Raw genomic sequence first — 22,738 nt, 5'->3', positions numbered from 1 at the left:
CCTTGGGCACTACTTTTTAAAGGCAACATTGCCAAAGATAGGGTAATCAGTGAAAGATATCCAGGATATTCAGGAATGTTAGAAAAATATTAGAAGAAGACTGTTGGGGGAAAGTAAGGCTCCTTAACCTGGAAATAAAGATATTTAACTGAGGTCATATGTCCTGCTTTTCAATACCTCGCAGGGATTAAATCTATTATACATTTCCTGAAAGGACTAGCCAAAGTCAGTGGTTAAAGACTATGTGAAGATTATCACAAGTCTATATAGTGAAGAAAACCTTGTTGACTTTACTTCTACAACATAGTAATCTTTCCATTTCTCTTTGCACAACTCTAATTCAAGACACCATCATCACTCATCCCAGCTACTCCAATAATCTTCCATCCAGTCTCTCTACTTCCACACTTTCTGCCTCTCCTATCCATTCTCTAGGGAGCAGCCAGAGAAAGATTTTTTTTTTTTTAAGCCTAAATCATATCGTGTCCGCGTACTCTTACTACCCTTACTTTGGCATAAAACTGAAATTCCTTTCCGCTGCCTCTGAGGCCCAAAACGATCCACTCTGTCTCCTCTGTTTTTGTCTTTTTCCCTGTTGCTTCATGTGTTCCAGCCACACTGGGCATTTTTTTTCTTTTTCTTTTTTCTTTTCAGAAACAGGCCAAACTTCTTCCCAACTTCAGACATGTGCATTTGCTGTTGCCCTGATGGCCCCCACAGGTGCCTGCTGCTGACTCCATCTAGTCGTTCCACACTGACCAAATGCCTCCTTCTAGAGAGGCCTCCCCAGCTACTCCAAAGGAACTCTCTCTTGTTGCTGTAATATCTCCTTATTTTTCTCATATGCCTTATTATTCTATAAACATCCATTCAGCTTATTTGTTTGTTTACTAACTTAAATTTTATATTTATGGGATTAGGACTTTATTTTAATCACTATTATATCCACAATGCCTAGACAATGTGGGGCCCACGATAAGCGTCAGTAAAAACTTGGTAGACCGAGATGCCTCTTTAGCAGTGATTTTCAACTGGTGTGCCATAAAAATTTTAAAATCATTAATTAAATTATTTTCAAAATAATTTCAAAGCATAGTAAGTATATTCTATTTTTTTACCCCCCCTCCTCTTTTTTTTTTTTCTTTTTGAGACAGTCTCACTTTGTTTGTTGCCCTTGGTAGAGTGTCACAGCGTCACAGCTCCCAGCAACCTCAAACTCTTGGGCTTAAGCAATTCTCTTGCCTCAGCCTCCCAAGTAGCTGGGACTACAGGTGCCTGCCACAATACCCAGCTATTTTTAGAGATGGGGTCTCGCACTTTGCTCAGGTTGCTCTTGAACCTATGAACTCAGGCAATCTACCTACCTCGGCCTCCCAGTGTACTAGGATTACAAGCATGAGCTACCAAGTCCAGCCTAATCCTTTTTTTTTTTTTTTTGATCAACATAATTTAAGTGTGCTGTGGAAGTTTATAGGTTCAAGTTTGCTGTGAGATAAAAACAGTTGAAAAACACTGCTGGAATATCTCATTATATTCTAAGGTTCTATGATTCTAGGTTTGACCATTAAATTCTTCATGGCTAAGAACACCTGCACTGTGGCTTCTTCCTAAAGTGAATGCTTTTTTTACTTAGTATTGTTTCTACAGCATATTTTATGTACAACATGATAGCACAGTGGTCTAAAGTGTGAACTGAGTCCCTCTGTGTAAATTTATAAGTTTAAATATTATTATATATAAATTGCATGTAACATTTCCCTCTGACCCTGATAGTATGTTTGGCTTATAAAATTATAAGTAATCTGTCTAGTACTTAGCCTACTTACATATACTAACCTACGCTGAGTCCTTAAAAGTTAGTTGTTGGTAATAGGAGCAATAGCGGTATTTGATGTATTTGCACAATTTTCTAACTATAGATAGAGGTCCTTTTATATGAAAACAAGTCAATACTAAATAATGGCCAAGCATTTAAGTATGTCTTTAAAGTTGTTTAGTCTAGAAAAATGAATGTATACCATTTTTCAATGCTATCCTCTCCTAACCTATGTAGTTATTCTGACAAGTTATAAGCTTTCCGATTATTTCAGAGGGAGAGAGGGGAGAAAAAGAGGGATTTGATAAAAGAGTATTTCCATCTTTGAACTTTTATATAAATCAAGAATTTTTTCTTTATAAAAGACCGTAATCTAAAAATTAGAATTGAATAGTGATTAAAAAAAAGAGCTGTACCCATTATATATATATTTTTTAAGTTGTTTCACTTGCATACATTGTTTTTAGGATAGAAAAAAGAAAAAAATTAAATTGATGTTCCATGTCAAAGTGAAATAGACATTTAAAAAATACCAATCATGATGTAATCAACATTATTTAACAGAAAAAAACAAAAACAAACTACATATTTTTATCTGCATTCATAACGGGTATGCAGAAGTCAATACAATAGACACCTAATTATGAATATCTATTAAACATTAAAATTCATTTTATGTGTTCATTCTTCTTCATTCAAATGAATAATTAAAATTCTTTGTTTAAGTTTTTAAAAGTATTTTTGGGAACTAGCCCATTTCTAAGTACTAAATACCCTTGATATATGCTTTTGATCCTGATTCAATGAGATGGTTTTTGCTTCTATTTTTCCTTCTACAGCACATAAAGCAGGCAACTCACAGTTTATACTTTGTTGCTAGCCCTAATTGTCACTAAAAAATAGGAAAATTATAGCCACGTCATAGCATATTAGTAACTATGGACATTATTTGGCTGCCTATATTTTCATACATATTTATAATCTAATAATGATAGATTTGTTGAAAGATTCACTGGTCTGACTTGTTTTTAGAAATTCTCTCTTCTTTTAAGAATAGGTGATTACTCAGATAGTCTACCCTGTACATTATATTTCTTTAGCATGTTAAGTCATCATTTCTGAAGCATGGTATATCTTATCTGACTTGTGAGCCAAAGAAATTAGAAAACAAACCAAATTGTTTTCAATGAGAACTCAAGAAAATGTGTTTGTAGGAATTTCAACAAGTGACCTGTTAGTTAAAAGAAAATGATTTGAAGACTGAATGTCTAGCTAAGTCTTGATTTCTCTGTGCATATTTATTATTAATTAATCTATAAATGTAGCTAACCACTTTCAAATCTCAGTATATGCATGTATAGTGGTAATTGTTGCAGAAATCGGGCATTTCACCAAAGATACTCTTTTAGAGCAAAGCAAATATAGTGTGCCTGACTTTTCCATTGAATTCTCGGCAACTAAAGCTTAAGTCAAGTATGCATTTTCTAAAATTTAATGAAATCACCATCAAAATAGAATGTCAAGATGCCTGCCATCCTGGTTTGTCTTTCTGGAGCTTTATTTGTTGATGAAGTGGCTTGCATCTCTACAAGGCCACCACTCATTATTCTAAGGCCTTGACCATAGAGGATTCAGTGGTTTGGCTATTAAATTTTCAGCACACAGTGACTATTTGAACATAATCTACTAAAAGTCCAATTTTCTGGTAGAAGCTACAGTAAATCAGTGGATATACACTTCACCCTCCCAGAAATCAACCTAGGAGAAACAATTCTTCTCACACTCGAGGAATCATAACAACATCTGAGAAATGCTGCATTGAGTGCAGAATATGGGTTACTTAAGCTTTGACTGAGTAGGAGTTTTATGCTGAAGATACTCATGAACCATGATTTGTGTAAAAAAGAACACCTCCAACCTACTCTACCAGAGCCTTGCCAGGGAATTACTTCCCTAGTAGGAGAAGTTGCATTGATGCTGATCCAATCACATCTGGACATTAAATCTGTGTATATGAGACAGTATGGCAGTGACACTTACCACTCTTGCCTGCCAAGCAGCTCTGATTATATGACTGCTAGGAGGGTGCCCCCTTCCTGTTCTTTGGCTGCATGGGTAAGCCTCCTTTAGCTGTCATCTCTCTTTCAGTACCTTTATTTTGATCAATGGCAACCATTTGGGATATAGTTAACTATGGTTGAGGAGTTAAGGATAAGAGATTAGTGTTCTGTGAGTTGGTGAGTGGGGCATCATAGGAGCACATACATCCACATATATTCTGGTCTCTCATCCTAATAAGGAAATATGCAATGGAGAACTGGTTTTCTTCCAAGCCTAAGATCTCAGTAACATTAGTTCAATTTCTCTCCAGCTAGGTAATAAATAGAAAGTATAAAAGTGAAATAGAATGGAGGGAACCCAGAAAAGAGAAACAATAGGATAGAAGTTATAGTAACCCTGAGAAGAAACTTTTAGGCTTTTAACCTTGTTTTAAAATAATAACATTTACTATTTACCAAGAATGCAGCTCACCATTGCTGAAATGTTATAGGAAAGCAAGAAACCCGTATGCTAAGCAATGCAAAGATATTCAAGCACCAACATGAAGAGTCAAATTTGTGGGACAGGCAAGTAAAATGGGGAGTATAGAAGTGGCATGATGACAATATCACCTACAATGAATAACATTATTAGTTTATTTAGCATTTTGATAAAATAATTGTCATTTTTCTATAGTTGCAAAAAAACCCACCCTTAAATTACATGTCACAATTATGGGGCTGGTTTAGTGTACTTTCCAAAATTTAATACCCATATCTGCTATTCCCAATGCCTTCTTTACTTTTGGGAAATGACCTCTGGTGCCATTCTCGCTTGCCCCATCTTGCCACACTGAATTTCAGGTAAGAATTGTAGCTCAGGACTATAAAGCAAGGTGAGGTAACTTATCTTAGTTACATGCTTTAAATTGGAATAGACACAGATGGACGCAGACACTACTAAATGTTGAATATTTGAGATATCTGAGTTGTCATTCACATTCCTCGTTCCATGAATGTGTCATAAATAAAATATATATTCCTCATAAAATAGATTATCCAAGTAGAGATTATAATTATTCATTAATAATTTCATGATCAGCCTATCATTATGTGGCATGTGTTCATTGTGATGTTGACAGAGGCATTCTTTTAATATACAATCAAGATCTTCATTTTTAGTTTTATTCAGTGTTTGTTTTTCACTAACTTTTGTTCCTAACATTCAGCACAGAACTTCAACAGTTTATGCTTCTGTCTCTTCAGGTCAATGTGGTGGCCATTCCAACACAATAGTCCTCTGTAAGATGTTTCACTTACATCCATGTCCAGTTTCTCCAACAGCTTGAAACTCTGTGCACAGATAAACATAAATATACAAAAGGTGAAGCAAGATATCAAAATGGAAACCTCCAGTGATTTTCCCTTTTATTTTTTGAATACCTAAGTCAGCAACTATACATACATGCAAGCACCTTCAGAAGAACAAAAATCAGGTGAGCAATCACACTCCTTGGCTTTAACATTATACCAAGGAAAGAGGGAAGAAAAGATGGTCTCACTTTGTCTATGTCACCTCCTCTCACCCCCTGGTGGAGCTGCACCAGTGCACCAAGTGGAGAGAGAATCTGTGTGCCCAGGGGTGAGACAGTGAAGTGATTATGGGGCTTTAAATTAAAACTCACAGTCGCCCTGTACAGGGGAACACAGACCAGGGCAGAATTCTACCAGTGCCCATGAAGGGAATATTTGACCAGTGCAGCCAGAGGGAAATCCTCTGCCCCAAAGCCTACCAATGGATAGAAAGAGACCAAATTAAATTCCCAAGGCAGTCTGGCCACAAAGGCTGCAGTCCTCATGCAATTCTTGCCCTGTGCTGACTTACAGCCAGTGGACTTGGAGTGCAAATGATCCAGTGAGAAATCAGCAGTGATAGCCAAGCCAATGACTTTGTCATCTTTCTCCCAACTGAATAATACAGCTCAGGGAAAGTCTTTTTCCTTTTGAGGAAAGGAAATGGTAGAATGCAGAAGACTTGTTTTACAACATGGGTGCCAGCTAAGCCATAATAAGTAAAGCACCAAGCAAATTCCTGAGGCTCCTGATTCCAGGCCTTAGTTCTTGGATGCCATTTCTGGAACCACCTGGACTAGAAGGAAACATGCTGTCTTGAATTGAAGGACTGAAACCTGGCAGAATTCATGACCTGCTAACCAAAAATGTCCTTGGGCTTTGAATAAACATAAGAGGTAGCCAGACAGAAGTTATCATGGGCTTTGAGTGAGCCTGGGCTGGTTTCAGGTGTGATCTGGTACTAATGGCTGTGAAGGAGTGTCTCTGTTACTCCTCCTCCAATTCCAGAACCCAGCATGGAAAGCGAGGGAAAAGAGTGAGAGATTTTGCCTGGTGATGTAGGGAATTCTCTGGTATCTTATGCAAGCTCCAGGAGTCTTCAAGAGTCACAGCATTACTGGGCCTGGGGCACACCCAGTGCTGATACAGGTGCAGTGACCAGAGACTTAGACCACAACACTAAATTCTCTTTAAGTATCTGGAAAGCCTTCTCAAGCAGGACAGGTTCAAATAATCCCAGACTATGAGTATTAAAATAAATAACTGTCAGTGCCTAAACATTGGTGGACATCCATAAGCATCAAAGAAGACTTATCTTCACCAAACTAAATAGGGCACCATTGACCAATCCTGGAGTGAAGATCAGTGGCCTTTCACAGAAAATATTAAAAATAGCTGTCCAGGTGGCACCTGTGGCTCAGGGAGTAGGGCTCCGGCTCCATATGCCAGGGGTGGTGGGTTCAAGCCCCGGCCCCAGCCAAACTGCAACAACAACAAATAAAATAAAATAAAAATAGCTTTCCTGATGAAACTTAGTGAAATTCAAGTCCCTACAGAGTAGAAATTCAGAATCCTATCAGAGAAATTCAGCAAAGAGATTTAAGTAACAAAAAAGGCAGAAAATTCTAGAGCTTAAAAATTCAATTGGCAAACTGAGAAATGCATCAGGATCTCTCAACCACAGAGTTGACCAAGAAGAAGAAAGAATTAATGAGCTTGAATACAGGCTATTTGAAAACATAGTCAGAAAATAAAAGAAAAAGAAAAAAGCACTCCAATAAGATCTAAAACACAGTCTCTAAAGATCAAATCTAGGGCCTTAAAGAGAAGGGACAGAGAGACAATGGAGTAGAAAGTTTTTTTAAAGAAATAATAACAGGGAACTTTCCAAAGCTAGATAAAAGTATCAACATTAGGGTATAAGAAGGTCATAGAACTGAGTAGATTTTACTCACAAAAGGCTACCTCAAGGCATTTAATAATCAAACTCCCAAAGGTCACTGATAAAGAAAATGTCATAAGGGAAGTGAGAGAAAAAATAACAAGGAGCTCTAATATGTCTGGGAGCAGGCTTCTCAGTTGAAACCTTACAGGCGAGGATAGAGTGCTATGACATATTCAAAGTGCTGAAGGAAATGTTAAAAAAGAATCTTAACCCTAGAATAGTATATCCTGCAAAAGTATTCCTCAAACATGAAGGATAAAGACTTTCCTAGACAAACAAATGCTGAAGGATTTCATCAACACTACATCCTACAAGAAATGCTGAAGTGAGTGATTCAATCAAAAAACAGAAGAATACTAATGAATATTAAGAAATCTTCTGAAGGTACACAACTCACTGGTGACAATAAGGACACAAATATGTAATACTTTATTGCTGTCATTGTGGTGTATTGGGCAGAAGACTAAAAGAAAAACCTATGGGTAGATAGTATAAAAAGATATGTATAGAAACAACAAAAAGTTAAAAAGTGGGGAAATAAAGTGTAGGGATTCTTTAGATTTCTTTTTGCTGATTTGTTTGTTTTGCTTGTTATAAGAGTTTTTATAATTGGTTGTAAAATATTTTTTGCAAGCCTCACAGTAACCTCAAATAAAAAAAAAACCTATGACAGATACCCCCAAAATAAAAAGCAAGAAATAAAAACATACTACCAGAGAAAATTACTTTTAATAAAGGAAGACAGAAAGGAAATAAGAAAGAGAGAACTATAAAACAATCAGAAATCATATAACAGCATGGTAGTAATAAGTCCTTATCTATCAATAATAACATTGAATGGGAATAGACAAACTTCTCCAATCAAATAACATAAGTGCCTGAGTAGATTTTATTTTTAAAAAAGAGCTAACTATATGTTGTCTGCAAGAAACCCACTTCACCTATAAAGACACACATAGACTAAAATAAAGGGATGAAAAATTATATTCCATGCAAATAGAGACCAATAAAGAGCAGGAGTCACTATAGTTCTATCAGATAAAATAGATGTCATGACAGAAACTGTGAAGTGATAAAGATGGTCATTATATAATGATAAAGGTATCAATTCAGCAGGAGGATATAAAAATTCTACATATATATGCACCCATAACCCAGATATGTAAGGCAAATATTATCAAAGCTAAAGAGAGCAAGAGATCCTAACACAATAATCATTGGAGACTTCAACACCACACATTAAGCATTGGACAGATCATCCAGACAGAAAATCAGCAAAGAAACATTGGACGTAATCTGTATTATAGACAAAATGGACCTACTAGATACTTAAAGAACATCCAACAGCTGCAGACTTCATGTTCTTCTCCTCAGCTCATGGATCATTCTCAAAAATAGACCATGTTAGGACACAAAACAAGTCTTAACAAATTCAAAACAAATTAAAATCATGCCAAGTACTTTCTGTCACCAGTATGGAATAAGACTAGAAATAGTAGCAAGGGAAACATCAGAAACTATACAAACATGTAGAAATTAAACAACATACCCCTGAATATGCTGTGGGTCAATGAAAAAATTGAGAAGGAACTTCCTAAAAAAATGAACATGAAAATACACTATAGCAAAACCTATGGGATATAGTAAAAGCAGTAAGAGGAAAGTTTATAGCAGTAAGTGCCTACATCAAAAAAAGTAGAAAAGCTTCAGATGAACAACCTAACAGTGCATCTCAGAAAATAGGAAAAAGGGCAGCACCTGTGGCTCAGTGAGTAGGGAGCTGGCCCCATATGCCGAGGGTGGCGGGTTCAAACCCAGCCCTGGCCAAACTGCAACAAAAAGATAGCCGGGTGTTGTGGCAGGCACCTGTAGTCCCAGCTACTCGGGAGGCTGAGGAAAGAGAATCGAGTAAGCCCAAGAGTTAGAGGTTGCTGTGAGCCCTGTGACACCACGGCACTCTACCCGAGGGCGGTACAGTGAGACTCTGTCTGTACAAAAAAAAAAAAAAAAAAAAAAAAGAAAAGAAAATAGGAAAAAAAAAGAGCAAAGCAAACTCAAAATTAGTAGAACTAAAGAATGAATAAAGACCAGAGCAGAAATAAATAAAATTGAAACCAAAAAGATCAACAAAATAAACACAGAAAAACCAGGGGAACTAGTAAAAATAGAAGAACGAAATAAGTAAGATCAGAGACATTACAATTGATACTACAGAAACCCAAAGGATCATTAAAGACTACTATGAGCAAGTATATAGCAATAACTTAGAAAACCTAGTAGAAATAGATAAAGTCCTAGACACATATAGCCTATCAGGTTGAATCAGGAAGAAATCCAAAATCTACACAATGACAAGTAAAAAGATAAAAGTAGTAATAAAAGTCACCCATCTGTAAAGTATAAGGGTTTGAACACAATAATTAAGAAAATGCCACGAAGGCTATGTTAACCAGTTTGGTGAAAATATTTCAGACTGTACATGGAACCAGCACATTGTACCTCATGATTGTATTATTGTACACAGCTATGATTTAATAAAAAAAAAAAAGTCACCCATCAAAGAAAACCAAGGACCTAATGGCTTCACTACTAACATCTTCTAAGCATTCAAAAAGAACTAATACCAATCTTACTTAAACTATTTTTAAAAATTAAGGATGAGGGACCATTCCTAAATTCATTCTATGAGGTCTGCATCACCCCGATGCCAACAAAAACCAGATAAGGTACAACCAAAAAAGAAAATTATAGGTCAATGTGTCGAATAAATATAGATGCAGAAATCCTCCACAAAGTATTATACCAAATTCACCAATAGTAAAAGGATTATTTGTCAGGATCAAGTGAGATTCATCCCAGGCATATAAGGGATGAATCAACCAATATGATGCAACCAATACATCCAGAATGAAGGACAAAACCATATGATCATTAAATTGAGCAGAAAAAGCATTTGATAGAATTCAACATCTTTTAATGATCAAAACTCTCAAAAAGTGGGTATAGAAGAAACTTACCCCAACATAGTAAAAGCCATATGTGACAAACCTACAGATAGTATCATAATAAGGGGGGGGGGGAGAAACTGAAAATCTTTTCTCTAAGATGTAAAACAAGTCAAGAAAGTCCATGTTCACCAATGTTATCCCACGTAGTACAGGAAGTTCTAGCTAGAGCAACCAAGTCAAGAGAAAAATATCAAGGGCATCCAAATTGGAAAGGAAGAAGCCAAATAATTTTTGTTTGCAGATATTATGATCTTATATCTAGAAAAACCTAAAAACTCTATCCCAAAACAATTGGAACTGATAAGCAAATTCAGTAAAGTTGCAGGATACAAAATCGACATACAAAAATCACTAGCATTTCCATATGCCAATAGTAAACAATAGCAAACCAAGAAATTAATTTCAATTACAACATCTACAAATAAAATAAAATGCCTAGGAATACACTTAACCAAAGAAGTGAAAGATCTCCCTAATTTAATCTCTCAAACCTTGATAGCAGAAATTGGAGAGAACACATGAAAATGGAAAGATATTTCATATTCATGGATTGGAAGAATCAGTGTTGTTAAAATGTCCATACTACCCAAAACAACCAACAGATTCAATGCAATCCTCATCAAAATATCTATGCCATTCTTCACAGAAATAGAAAAAATAATCCTCAAATTTATATGGAATCTCAAAAGACCCAGAATAGCCAAAGCAGACATAGAACAAAAACTGAAGGGATTATATTACCTGACTTCAAATTATACCACAGAGTTGTAGTTACCAAAATATCATGGTAATGGCATAAAAACAGATGCATAGACAAGTGGAAAGAATGGAGAACCCAGAAATAGATCCACCCACCTATGTGAACTTATCTTCAACCGAGGTGTGGAGAATATACAGTGGGAAAGGAATCTTCTGTTCAATAAATGGTGCTGGGAAACCTGGAATAAAACAGCATATCTCTCACCATATACAAAAATCAATTCAAAATGGATTAAAGACTTTAAGACTGGAAACTATGAAAATGTTAAAATAAAACTTTAGAGTAAAGCTGTAGGCCATTGGTCTGGGCAAGGACTTCTTCAACAACACAATACCCTCCAAGCACAGGCAACCAAAGCTGCAAATTGGACAAATAAGATCACATCAAGCCATAAATCTTCGGCACAGCAAAGGAAACAGTCAACAAAGTGAAGAGATGACCCACAGAATGGGAGAAAATATTTGTAAACTAACCTTCTGAGAAACAAATTAATCCTCAAATATATAAGGAACTCCAACAACTTGATAGAGAAAAGTCAAATCATCTGATTAAAAGTGGGCAAAGGATCAGAATAGATATTTCTCAAAAGAAGACATTGAAATGGCCAACAGATATATGAAATAATGCTTAACATCAGTAGTTGTCAGAGAAATGTTAATCAAAAATACAATGAGACATCATCTTACCCCTGTTTAAATGACTTTTATTAAAAAGGCAATAACAAATGTTGGCAAGGATATGGAGAAAGGGGAAATCTCATATTCGTTGGTGGGAATGTAAATTAGTGAAACCACTATGGAAAACAGTGTGGAGTTTCCTCAAAAGATTGAAAATAGAATTGCCATATGATCCAGCAGTCCCCAAACTGGGTATACATCCAAAGAATGGGAAATTCAGTATTTTCAGTATGTCAAAAAATACCTGCACTCCCATGTTTATTGCAACGCATTCACAATAGCTAAGATATGGAGTCACTTAAGTGTCCATCAGCAGATAGACAAAGAAACTGTGGTACATGTACATAATGGAATATTACATAGCAACAAAAAATGAAATCCTGCCATTTGCAATAATATGGATAGAGCTGGAGAACATTATATCAAGTGAAATAAGCTAAACACAGAAAGACAAATCTTTTTTGTTCTCTCTCATAAGTGGGAGGTCAATATTAAAAACAGTTGGTCTCATGGAGACAGAGTAAAATGAGAGTTACCAGAGGCTGGGAAGGATAGCAGGGAAGGGAGAGAGAAGGTGGGGATGGTGAATGGATACAAATATGTGTGTAGTTATATAGCATAAACTATGTTTGATAGCACAGCAAAGTGACTATAATCAACAATAAGTTAGAGTATACTTTAAAATAGCTAAAAGAGTAGAATTAGAGTGTCACTAGCACATTTCTCTGTGAAGGATGTCTCAATGACCCAATTTAATTAATTTATACTATATGCTTATATCAAAATATCATACTCCATACATCTATTATGTGCCCATAATAATTAAAAATTAAAAACATTTTTATTTATTTATTTAATTAAATCATAGCTGTGTACATTGATATAATCATGGGGCATCATTCACTAGCTTCACAGACTGTTTACCAAGTTTCACATACACCCTTGTAAGATGCACCGCTGGTGTAATCCCACCAATCCCCTTCCCTCTACCTACCTTCCCCCTCCCTTCCCTCCCTTTCCCCCTTCCCCCTATTCTTAGGTTGTAACTAGGTTATAGCTTTCATGTGAAAACCCTAAATTAGTTTCATAGTAGGGCTGAGTACATTGGGTACTTTTTCTTCCATTCTTGAGATACTTTACTAAGAAGAATATGTTCCAGCTCCATCCATGTAAACATGAAAGAGGTAAAGTCTCCATCTTTCTTTAAGGCTACATAATATTCCATGGTGTACATACACCACAATTTATTAATCCATTCGTGGATCGATGGGCACTTGGGCTTCTTCCATGACTTAGCAATTATGAATTGGGCTGCAATAAACATTCTGGTACAAATATCTTTGTTATGTTGTGATTTTTGGTCTTCTGGGTATATGCCCAGTAGAGGGATTACAGGATTGAATGGCAGATCTATTTTTAGATCTCTAAGTGTTCTCCCTATCTCTTTCCAAAAGGAATGTATTAATTTGCATTCCCACCAGCAGTGCAAAAGTGTTCCCTTTTCTCCACATCCGTGCCAACATCTCTGGTCTTGGGATTTTGTGATATAGGCTAGTCTCACTGGAGTTAGATGGTATCTCAAAGTAGTTTTGATTTGCATTTCTCTGATGATTAAAGATGATGAGCATTTTTTCATATGTCTGAAGGCCGCGTGCCTGTCTTCTTCAGAGAAGTTTCTCTTCAAATCCCTTGCCCAGCCTGCGATGGGATCCCTTGTTCTATGCTTGCTAATGCGTTTGAGTTCTCTGTGGATTCTGGTTATTAAACCTTTGTCGGAGACATAACCTGCAAATATCTTTTCCCATTCTGAGGGCTGTCTGCTTGCTTTACTTACTGTGTTCTTGGCTGTGCAGAAGCTTTTTAGTTTGATCAAGTCCCAGTAGTGTATTTTTGAAGCTGCTTCTATTGCCCGGGGGTCCTTCTCATAAAATACTCACCCAGACCGATTTCTTCAAGGGTTTTCCCTGCCCTCTCCTCTAGTATTTTTATAGTTTTATGTCTTAAGTTTAAATCTTTGATCCAGTGAGAGTCTATCTTAGTTAATGGTGAAAGGTGTGGTTCCAGCTTCAGTCTTCTACAGGTTGCCAGCCAGTTCACCCAGCACCATTTGTTAAATAGGGAATCTTTTCCCCACTGAATGTTTTTAATTGGCTTGTCAAAGATTAAATAATGGTAAGTAGCTGGATTCATCTCTTGGTTCTCTATTCTGTTCCAGACATCTAATTCTCTGTTTTTGTGCCAATACCATGCTGTTTTGATCACTATCAATTTGGAGTATAGTCTGAGGTCTGGTAGCGTCAAAACTCTTAGAAGTGATCAAGAAATACAGCAGCATCTCAGGTAACAAAATCAACATTCATAAATTGGTAGCCTTTATATATATACCAGCAATATTCAAGTTGAAAAAACAGTTAAGGACTCTATCCCATTCACAGTAGTGCCAAAGAAGATGAAATATTTGGGAGTTTTTCTAACAAAGGACGTGAAAGATCTCTATAAAGAGAACTATGAAACTCTAAGAAAAGAAATAGCTGAAAATATTAACAAATGGAAAAACATACCATTCTCATGGCTGGGAAGAATCAACATTGTTAAAATGTCCATACTACCCAAAGCAATATATAATTTCAATGCAATACCTATTAAAGTTCCACTGTCATACTTTAAAGATCTTGAAAAAACAATACTTTGTTTTATATGGAATCAGAAAAAACCTCGAATAGCCAAGACATTACTCAGAAATAAAAAACATTTTTAAAAGAAAAATAATGCTTTCACTTTCTTTTATCACAGTTCCTCTTGTTACTGCAGGTCTTTTACACCACACAGCAGATAATAAGGGGAAGCACCAGTGTGAGGAATACACATATGTCTTGGCTCCACACGGGGCCTGTGGGGAACCTGCCATTGGTGCATCCAGGCCTGCACATGGGGACTGGCCCTGTGTGTGCTTGTGGGGGGAATCTGGGGATGTGCGGGAAAGATAGAATGCAGCTGAAGGGGTCTGCGAGGGTTTTTTGTCCCTTGGGAAAACTGAATAAACTGTGTCTTATGCACCTGCATTTTGATTGCAAACCACTACATAGGGGCAAGTATAGAATTTTTCACTTGTGGTATCATGTTGGTGTCCAAAAGGTTTCAGATTTTAGAGCATTTTAGATTTTTTAATTATGAATGCTCAATGTGTATGTAATATTTGGCCAATATATATGTATTAATATATTTCTTTTAGTCCTCATGAGTTTTTTAGCACACTAGCATAGTCATGAACACAGTGTATATAGAGTGCTATATTCCACTTCTCTAGTTTTAAACAATTCCTTTATGAACAACTTCATAAAATATAATTTTAATGTTAGCATATTTATCCAAATATACATGTGCACTCTAATTTACCTAATATTCATAGAATTTTTTCTAATACTCTGTTGTTTTAAACAATACCATGGTCAATGTCTTCCTTACTTCCTTTTTTTTTATTGCTCATTCAATAGATTTTTATTAAATGGCTGGCTTTTGTGTGCCAGGTACTGTAGGCTGGGACTTGTAGGTATCAAAGTGAGTAAGTGGGGAAGATAGCCTATAAAACACTTAATGTAACAAATGCTAATGTAAAATATTAGTATAAATATGTTTACATTACTGATCACTAAGGTTATATTATAAAAAGAGGATTTATGGGCCAAGGTGAATAAGCATTTTGAAGACTATAGATATGTATTGCCTAACTACTTTCTAGAATGATTTTGTCAATTTATAAACACATAGGCGGTGCAGTAATACATTTTTCATTAAACCACAATCAGCGTATTAATATTCTATAAAAGTTTGCTAATTTGATAAGTGAAAATATTTTCTAATTGATATTTCTCATTTTCTTGAATATTATTGAAGTTAAACATATTTTACATGCTAATCAGCTTTTCCTATTTCTTTCCTTTGGAAACTGTTAGTTCATTTTCTTTCATATTAGCCCATTGAAGCATTAGTGTTTCTCTTACCAGTGTGTGTGTGCTTTTTACACAGTAAAATCATTAACCCTTTTATAATATAAATTTGGTAAATATTAACTCTTGATTTGTATGAACTTCAATTTTATTCATATTTTGATACCCTAAATTAATAATTTTAAATTGTTAATTTGATAATTTCATGATTTATTCTCATATAGAATTTTATGTTTTTATAAATAATGGGGTGAGGTTCAGATTAATATGAGGGTATAAACCATTAGGTTACAATGTTTGTATTTGTTAGATAAGGTCCCTGTTGTAGTTGTGCCTGAAGGATATATTTGTTTCTCTTTAATATAAGAATTCTCTTCAGTTATAAACACATAGCTACACATTTACAGTGTTGTAAGAGAAAGAGGGCTTATATATAAGTTAGTAAGATAAAGAGGTCTTATTAATGGAATCAGTACTGGACTAGATCAAGATAGACATCAATATCTCAGGAAGCTCTAGCAATCTGTCCTTTCAGGATCGTCTTCTGGTAGACGCCTATTTATCTTTGGGCATTAGTTATAATTAGTGGGATATAGCACTTATAACTTTGGCTTGTCACAATCCTCTTTGGCCTTGATCTAATTCATTTTTACTCTCTTTATGCTTATTTTTAATAAACTCCAGTTCTTCTATTAACTGGCTCTGGGTCCTTATTCAAATTCTTTAACTGTTCTTAAAACATAGTTGGCTCTGAAAAAGTGTGATGCTTGTAGTAGTCCTCAAGGTCCATTACTAGTCTTCAAGGTCCATTACAATTCCAAAATGTCTATAGTTCTTATGCAGAATATTTGACCATCTCACCCAAAGGAAAAGTAATTGTCTCTGCTCTGTAAAGATGGTGGCTTTGACGAGTAATCAAGGGGTACTGTTGTCACTTAGCTGTGAACCAAATGAAGCAGTGTATTTCAGAACACTGAATCCTGACATAGTTTAAAAAACTGATATCCAAAAAAAGTAATGGTCGATTACAAGCCAGTTCAGTTAATAAACCATTTATTATTATTTTTTAATTTTGAACTTCGTAATAAAATTTGCTAAATTATAGTAACTTAGCAAAATAAGTGTTCATTTCTGGATCATACCAGTTTAGATATTTAATGTGTGGTAATTGCATAATGATTGAAAAGATCCTAACATTTTTCATCTCATGACACTGCTGGCTTCATGGTCTTCTTCAAATTTCTATGTAGGTTTCTTTGCTTTTAGCTAGCAACAAGTAAAAGTGAGTCAGAGGAACTCTTGGCCAGTCCTGGAAGAGGTGTGGAATGCTTTCACTTTCATTTTTTGAGAGAACCCAAGAACGTGACCCTACTCTGATTGCAAGAGAGACTGGGAAATGGAGTCTTCCTTTGCAGCAAGAGGCAGAAGCAGGATTGATATTATCTAGCCAGCGTTTGCCAAAATTGGTGAAATGTGAAATATTTGTTAAAATGAAAAATCAAGGGACCATACAAAACAAATTTTCTAACTTAACACTGCATCGACAATAATGAAATCATCAAAACAAATTTACTTCCTAAAAGTTGAAAGTAAATTTTCATATAGAAATAAAAAAATTATTAAGACAGTTTGAGTAACTTGTATTAATCATAGGAAAATGTCAATAAAATTTGTAGCAAAGAATTACATTAGCACAGATTTTTCTTTCTTTCTTTCTTTTTTTTTTTGGTGATATTTTTCCAAAAGTAAATTTTTGTCATGAATTCTTTACATTTGAATTTTAGATCTCAGGCAAATTAAGGTAACAAAGGGCTTAGGATGACACTAAGGATTTTTTTTTTACGATATTATTTTGTACACAAATGTCAATCAATTTTTAATTTTTTTCTTAGTTCCACATAAGAAAGCTAACAATAAATAGTATTTATTTTAGCTTCATTGAAGGGACCACACAAAATAAATCATGACTTGTTTCTCAAAGCTAATGTTTTCTCCTAATTCTCTCTATCCGTCCTCCACTCACACTCCTACTCAGCATACCACCCTTCCTTGTTTGTTTCCTATTCTGCCTTTATGAATTTTTTTCTTAATGTTTTCAATAGACCTTTTCCTTCAGCTACATCCCTGTTCTCAATAGTGTGTAGGTTTGGCTATCAGTTATACTTACCCAATAATTTGCAAAAAAAAATTAAACTTCCATTAGTGTTAATCAGATAAAGTACACATAATCCTTCCAGGCACAGAAAAGTAATATTGTTACTTTGACTATAACAGTAATTTATGAATATATTTAGTTGTGTCATGTTATGCCATGTTAACCAACAAAAGAAAACATTACTAAAATTTTACGATTTTGAAATGATTTTGATCTTTATAGTATATATATAGTATATATATTTTATAGTATATATGTATATGTATATAATCCAATTTGTTTTCCAAGATTCAGCTAGTTGAGGCCTAAAGATAACATTCTTTTTACTAAATTATTGCCTCAATTCTTTTCTTTTTTTTTTTTTTTTAATTGTTGGGGATTCATTGAGGGTACAATAAGCCAGGTTACACTGATTGCAATTGTTAGGTAAAGTCCCTCTTGCAATCATGTCTTGCCCCCATAAAGTGTGACACACACCAAGGCCCCAGCTCGCTCCCTCCATCCCTCTTTCTGCTTCCCCCCTGTAACCTTAATTGTCATTAATTGTCCTCATATCAAAATTGAGTACATAGGATTCATGCTTCTCCATTCTTGTGATGCTTACTAAGAATAATGTCTTCCACTTCCATCCAGGTTAATACGAAGGATGTAAAGTCTCCATTTTTTTTAATGGCTGAATAGTATTCCATGGTATACATATACCACAGCTTGTTAATCCATTCCTGGGTTGGTGGGCATTTAGGCTGTTTCCACATTTTGGCGATTGTAAATTGAGCTGCAATAAACAGTCTAGTACAAGTGTCCTTATGATAAAAGGATTTTTTTCCTTCTGGGTAGATGCCCAGTAATGGGATTGCAGGATCAAATGGGAGGTCTAGCTGGAGTGCTTTGAGGTTTCTCCAGACTTCCTTCCAAAAAGGTTGTACTAGTTTGCAGTCCCACCAGCAGTGTAAAAGTGTTCCCTTCTCTCCACATCCACGCCAGCATCTGCAGTTTTGAGATTTTGAGATTTGGGTCATTCTCACTGGGGTTAGATGATATCTCAGGGTTGTTTTGATTTGCATTTCTCTAATATATAGAGATGATGAACATTTTTTCATGTGTTTGTTAGCCATTCATCTGTCATCTTTAGAGAAAGTTCTATTCATGTCTCTTGCCCATTGATATATGGGATTGTTGGCTTTTTTCATGTGGATTAATTTGAGTTCTCTATGGATCCTAGTTATCAAGCTTTTGTCTGATTGAAAATATGCAAATATCCTTTCCCATTGTGTAGGTTGTCTCTTTGCTTTGGTTATTGTCTCCTTAGCTGTACAGAAGCTTTTCAGTTTAATGAAGTCCCATTTGTTTATTTTTGTTGTTGTTGCAATTGCCATGGCAGTCTTCTTCATGAAGACTTTCCCCAGGCCAATATCTTCCAGTGTTTTTCCTATCCTTTCTTGGAAGATTTTTATTGTTTCATGCCTTAAATTTAAGTCCTTTATCCATCTTGAATCAATTTTTGTGAGTGGGGAAAGGTGTGGGTCCAGTTTCAGTCTTTTACGTGTAGACATCCAGTTCTCTCAACACCATTTATTGAATAGGGAGTCTTTCTCCCAAGGTATGTTCTTGTTTGGTTTATCGAAGATTAGGTGGTTGTAAGATGTTAGTTTCATTTCTTAGTTTTCAATTCGATTCCAAGTGTTTTTGTGCCAGTACCATGCTGTCTTGAGCACTATGGCTTTGTAGTACAGACTAAAATCTGGTATGCTGATGCCCCAGCTTTATTTTTGTTACAGAGAACTGCCTTAGCTATACGGGGTTTTTTCCGGTTCCATACAAAACGCAGAATCATTTTTTCCAAATCTTGAAAGTACGATGTTGGTATTTTGATAGGAATGGCATTGAATAGGTAGATTGCTTTGGGAAGTATAGACATTTTAACAATGTTGATTCTTCCCATCCATGAGCATGGTATGTTCTTCCATTTGTTAATATCCTCTGCTATTTCCTTTCTGAGGATTTCATAGTTTTCTTTATAGAGGTCCTTTACCTCCTTCGTAGGCGTATTCCTAGGTATTTCATTTTCTTTGAGACTATGGTGAAGGGAGTTGTGTCCTTAATTAGCTTCTCATCTTGACTGTTATTGGTGTATACAAAGGCTACTGACTTGTGGACATTGATTTTATATCCTGAAACATTACTGTATTTTTTGATGACTTCTAGGAGTCTTGTGGTTGAGTCTTTGGGGTTCTCTAAGGATAAGATCATGTCATCAGCAAAGAGGGAGAGTTTGACCTCCTCTGCTCCCATTTGGATTCCCTTTATTTCCTTGTCTTGCCTAATTGTATTGGCTAGAACTTCCAGCACTACGTTGAATAGTAAAGGTGACAGAGGACAACCTTGTCTGGTTCCAGTTCTAAGAGGAAAAGCTTTCAGTTTTACTCCATTCAGTAAAATATTGGCCGTGGGTTTGTCATAGATAGCTTCAATCAGTTTTAGAAATGTGCCACCTATGCCTATACTCTTCAGTGTTCTAATTAGAAAAGGATGCTGGATTTTATCAAATGCTTTTTCTGTATCTATTGAGAGAATCATGTGATCTTTATTTTTGCCTCTGTTAATATGGTGGATAACGTTTATGGACTTGCGTATGTTAAACCAGCCTTGCATCCCTGGGATGAAGCCTACTTGATCATGATGAATGACTTTTTTGATGATAAGCTGTAATCTATTAGCTAGGTTTTTGTTGAGGATTTTTGCATCTATATTCATGAGTGAGATTGGTCTAAAATTCTCCTTTTTGTTTGGGTCTTTTCCTGGTTTTGGTATCAGGGTGATGTTTGCTTCATAGTATGTGTTGGGGAAGATTCCTTCTTCCTCAATTTTTTGGAATAATTTCTGCAGTACAGGAATAAGCTCTTCCTTGAAGGTTTGATAGAATTCTGGTGTGAAGCCATCTGGACCAGGGCATTTTTTGGTTGGAAGATTTTTTATTGTTTCTTTGATCTCAGTGCTTGAAATTGGTCTGTTCAGGAGGTCTATGTCTTCCTGGCTAAGTCTAGGGAGAGGGTGTGATTCCAAATATTGATCCATTTCCTTCACATTGTCAAATTTCTGGGCATAGAGTTTCTGGTAGTATTCAGAGATGATCTCTTGTATCTCTGTGGGATCAGTTGTTATTTCCCCTTTATCGTTTCTGATTGAGGTTACTAGAGATTTTACTTTTCTATTCCTCGTTAGTCTGGCCAACGGTTTATCTATTTATTTATTTTTTCTAAAACAAACTCCTTGCTTCATTAATTTTCTGAATGATTCTTTTGTTTTCAATTTCATTGATCTCTGATTTAATTTTGGATATTTCTTTTCTTCTACTGAGTTTAGGCTTAGATTGTTCTTCTTTTTCCAATTCCATAAGATCTCTTGTGAGATTGTTGATGTGCTCTCTTTCTGTTTTTCGAATGTAGGCATCTAAAGCGATGAATTTTCCTCTCAAAACTACTTTTGCAGTGTCCCACAGGTTTTGTTAGCTTGTGTCTTCATTGTTATGCTCAAGGAAGTTAATGATTTCCTGTTTTATTTCTTCCTGCACCCATCTGTTATTCAACAGAAGATTGTTTAATTTCCATGCCTTTGGGTGGGGTCGAGCATTTTTGTTAGAGTTGAGTTCCACCTTTAGTGCCTTATGGTCTGAAAAGATACAAGGTAAAATTTCAATTCTTTTGATTCTGTTGATATTTGCTTTGTGTCCCAGGATATGATCAATTTTGGAGAATGTTCCATGGGGTGATGAGAAGAATGTATATTATCTTTGGGGTGGAGTGTTCTATATGCGTCTATCAAGCACAGTTGTTCTAGGGTCTCATTTAAATCTCTTATATCTCTGTTTAATTTCTGTTTAGAGGATCTGTCTAGCTCTGTAAGAGGAGTGTTAAAGTCCCCTGTTATGATGGTATTATCAGATATCATATTGCTCAGACTGAGTAAGGTCTGTTTCAAGAATCTGGGAGCATTTAAATTGGGTGCATAAATATTTAGAATTGAAACATCTTCTTGTTGTATTTTTCCCTTGACCAATATAAAGTGACCATCTTTGTCTTTTTTGACTTTAGTTGCTTTAAATCCACATGTATCTGAAAATAAGATTGCAACTCCTCTTTTCTTCTGAATTGCATTTACCTGAAAAATTGTCTTCCAACCCTTGACTCGGAGCTTTAATTTGTCTTTTGAAGCCAGGTGTGTTTCTTGCAGACAGCAAATGGATGGCTTGTGTTTTTTAATCCAGTCAACCAATCTATGTCTCTTCAGTGCGGAATTCAAGCCATTAACATTTATTGAGATAATTGATAAATGTGGTAGTATTCTATTCGTCTTATTTGGTGAGAGTCCATTGCTTAGTTTTATCTTTTGCATCAGTGTGGAGGTTAGGTTCTGTCCTTTAATTTCTGAGGTCTTACTTTGCTGCTGATCCATTGTGGTGGTCAGTGTGCAGAACAGGTTGAAGTATTTCCTGTAGAGCTGGTCTTGTTGTGGCGAATTTCCTCAATGTTTGTATATCCGTAAATGATTTGATTTCTCCGTCAATTTTGAAACTTAGCTTAGCAGGGTACAGAATTCTGGGCTGGAAATTGTTCTGTTTAAGTAGATTAAAGGTAGATGACCATTGTCTTCTTGCTTGGGAGGTTTCATTAGAAAAGTCTGCCGTCACTCTGATGGATTTGCCCCTGTAGGTGAACTGGTGCTTACTCCTGGCAGCTTGCAGAATCTTTTCTTTTGTCTTGACTTTGGACAGGTTCATCACAATGTGTCTTGGAGAAGCTTGGTTAGAGTTGAGGCGTCCTGGGGTCCGATATGCCTCTGAAAGCAGTGTGTCAGAATCTTTGGTGATATTTGGGAAATTTCCTTTTATAATATTCTCTAGTATGGCTTCCATTCCTCTGGGGCATTCTTCTTCCCCTTCTGGGATTCCTATAAGTCGTATGTTGGAACGCTTCATACAGTCCCATAATTCTGACAGTGAACGTTCTGCTTTCTCTCTCTTCTTTTCTGCCTCTTTTAC

This window comes from Nycticebus coucang, chromosome 1, assembly GCF_027406575.1.
Source record: "Nycticebus coucang isolate mNycCou1 chromosome 1, mNycCou1.pri, whole genome shotgun sequence".
NCBI lineage: Eukaryota > Metazoa > Chordata > Mammalia > Primates > Lorisidae > Nycticebus > Nycticebus coucang.
This window is presented reverse-complemented; position numbering follows the sequence as displayed.